We start from the raw sequence: 2,500 nt of genomic DNA on the forward strand, positions 1-2,500 counted from the left end.
AAGAATTATAAGCCCTGGGACAGGACAGAGAAGGTGAGAAGGTTCAAATAAGGGTTTAAAGCTTTGATGATGAGCAAGAAACACATGGCAAAAAGCTCTCCCCGGACTGTGAGAAAAAATTAAAAGGCTACAACACCTGGTATTCCCAGGCGGTCTCCCATCCAGGTACTAACCAGGCCCAACGCTACTTAGCTTCCGAGATAAGACAAGATCGGGCGCTTTCAGGGTGGTATGGCCGCAGGTATGAAAGTGTTTTATTTTACTTCTCTTATTCTGTTGCTGCTGCTGCTGCTGCTGCTGCTGCTGCTGCTGCTGCTGCTGCTGCTGCTGCTTCTGCTGCTGCTGCTGCTGCTGCTGCTGCTTGTCGTCAGACAGAAATAATTATAAGCCCTGGGACAGGACAGAGAAGGTAAGAAGGTTCAAATAAGGGTTTAAAGCTTTGATGATGAGCAAGAAACACATGGCAAAAAGCTCTCCCCGGACTGTGAGAAAAAATTAAAAGCCTACAACACCTGGTATTCCCAGGCGGTCTCCCATCCAGGTACTAACCAGGCCCAACCCTGCTTAGCTTCGGAGATCAGACGAGATCGGGCGCTTTCAGGGTGGTATGGCCGCAGGTGTGAAAGTGTTTTATTTTACTTCTCTTATTCTGTTGCTGCTGCTGCTGCTGCTGCTGCTGCTGCTTGTCGTCAGACAGAAAGAATTATAAGCCCTGGGACAGGACAGAGAAGGTGAGAAGGTTCAAATAAGGGTTTAAAGCTTTGATGATGAGCAAGAAACACATGGCAAAAAGCTCTCCCCGGACTGTGAGAAAAAATTAAAAGCCTACAACACCTGGTATTCCCAGGCGGTCTCCCATCCAGGTGCTAACCAGGCCCAACCCTGCTTAGCTTCCGAGATCAGATGAGATCGGGCGCTTTCAGGGTGGTATGGCTGCAGGTGTGAAAGTGTTTTATTTTACTTCTCTATTCTGTTGCTGCTGCAGCTGCTGCTGCTGCTGCTGCTGCTGCTGCTGCTGCTGCTGCTGCTGCTGCTGCTGCAGCTGCTGCTGCTGCTGCTGCTTGTCGTCAGACAGAAAGAATTATAAGCCCTGGGACAGGACAGAGAAGGTGAGAAGGTTCAAATAAGGGTTTAAAGCTTTGATGATGAGCAAGAAACACATGGCAAAAAGCTCTCCCCGGACTGTGAGAAAAAATTAAAAGCCTACAACACCTGGTATTCCCAGGCCGTCTCCCATCCAGGTACTAACCAGGCCCAACCCTGCTTAGCTTCCGAGATCAGACGAGATCGGGCGCTTTCAGGGTGGTATGGCCGCAGGTGTGAGAGAGTTTTATTTTACTTCTCTTATTCTGTTGCTGCTGCTGCTGCTTGTCGTCAGACAGAAAGAATTATAAGCCCTGGGACAGGACAGAGAAGGTGAGAAGGTTCAAATAAGGGTTTAAAGCTTTGATGATGAGCAAGAAACACATGGCAAAAAGCTCTCCCCGGACTGTGAGAAAAAATTAAAAGCCTACAACACCTGGTATTCCCAGGCAGTCTCCCATCCAGGTACTAACCAGGCCCAACCCTGCTTAGCTTCCGAGATCAGGCGCTTTCAGGGTGGTATGGCCGCAGGTGTTAAAGTGTTTTATTTTACTTCTCTTATTCTTCTGCTGCTGCTGCTGCTTCTGCTGCTTCTGCTTCTGCTGCTTCTGCTGCTTCTGCTGCTGCTTCTGCTGCTGCTTCTGCTGCTTCTGCTGCTTCTGCTTCTGCTGCTGCTTCTGCTGCTGCTTCTGCTGCTGCTTCTGCTGCTGCTTCTGCTGCTTCTGCTGCTGCTTCTGCTGCTGCTTCTGCTGCTTCTGCTGCTGCTTCTGCTGCTGCTTCTGCTGCTGCTTGTCATCGTCAGACAGAAAGAATTATAAGCCCTGGGACAGGACAGAGAAGGTGAGAAGGTTCAAGTAAGGGTTTAAAGCTTTGATGATGAGCAAGAAACACATGGCAAAAAGCTCTCCCCGGACTGTGAGAAAAAATTAAAAGCCTACAACACCTGGTATTCCCAGGCGGTCTCCCATCCAGGTACTAACCAGGCCCAACCCTGCTTAGCTTCTGAGATCAGACAAGATCGGGCGCTTTCAGGGTGGTATGGCCGCAGGTGTGAAAGTTTTTTATTTTACTTCTCTTATTCTGTTGCTGCTGCTGCTGCTGCTGCTGCTGCTGCTGCTGCTGCTGCTGCTGCTGCTGCTGCTGCTGCTGCTGCTGCTGCTGCTGCTGCTTGTCGTCAGACAGAAATAATTATAAGCCCTGGGACAGGACAGAGAAGGTGAGAAGGTTCAAATAAGGGTTTAAAGCTTTGATGATGAGCAAGAAACACATGGCAAAAAGCTCTCCCCGGACTGTGAGAAAAAATTAAAAGCCTACAACACCTGGTATTCCCAGGCGGTCTCCCATCCAGGTACTAACCAGGCCCAACCCTGCTTAGCTTCCGAGATCAGGCGCTTTCAGGGTGGTATGGCTGCAGGTG

The 2,500-nt window shown here is 49.6% G+C and overlaps 4 non-coding genes and 3 pseudogenes across 4 annotated transcripts; all 7 read right to left on the minus strand.

Moving 5' to 3' along the window:
* Positions 1–124: 124 nt before the first annotated feature.
* Positions 125–243, minus strand: LOC128466336 (uncharacterized; annotated as a pseudogene).
* Positions 244–500: 257 nt separating this feature from the next.
* Positions 501–619, minus strand: LOC128463796 (5S ribosomal RNA). The gene has a single exon (XR_008343671.1). It is a non-coding gene; the product is annotated as a 5S ribosomal RNA (ribosomal RNA).
* Positions 620–822: 203 nt separating this feature from the next.
* On the minus strand, positions 823–941 carry LOC128463722 (5S ribosomal RNA). The gene has a single exon (XR_008343602.1). It is a non-coding gene; the product is annotated as a 5S ribosomal RNA (ribosomal RNA).
* Positions 942–1,200: 259 nt separating this feature from the next.
* Positions 1,201–1,319, minus strand: LOC128463981 (5S ribosomal RNA). The gene has a single exon (XR_008343844.1). It is a non-coding gene; the product is annotated as a 5S ribosomal RNA (ribosomal RNA).
* Positions 1,320–1,507: 188 nt separating this feature from the next.
* Positions 1,508–1,616, minus strand: LOC128466156 (uncharacterized; annotated as a pseudogene).
* Positions 1,617–2,014: 398 nt separating this feature from the next.
* On the minus strand, positions 2,015–2,133 carry LOC128464643 (5S ribosomal RNA). The gene has a single exon (XR_008344465.1). It is a non-coding gene; the product is annotated as a 5S ribosomal RNA (ribosomal RNA).
* A 257-nt stretch (positions 2,134–2,390) lies between these two features.
* LOC128465974 (uncharacterized) lies at positions 2,391–2,499 on the minus strand (annotated as a pseudogene).
* Between the last annotated feature and the right edge of the window lies 1 nt (position 2,500).

This window comes from Spea bombifrons, chromosome 9, assembly GCF_027358695.1.
Source record: "Spea bombifrons isolate aSpeBom1 chromosome 9, aSpeBom1.2.pri, whole genome shotgun sequence".
In the NCBI taxonomy this organism is placed as follows: domain Eukaryota; kingdom Metazoa; phylum Chordata; class Amphibia; order Anura; family Pelobatidae; genus Spea; species Spea bombifrons.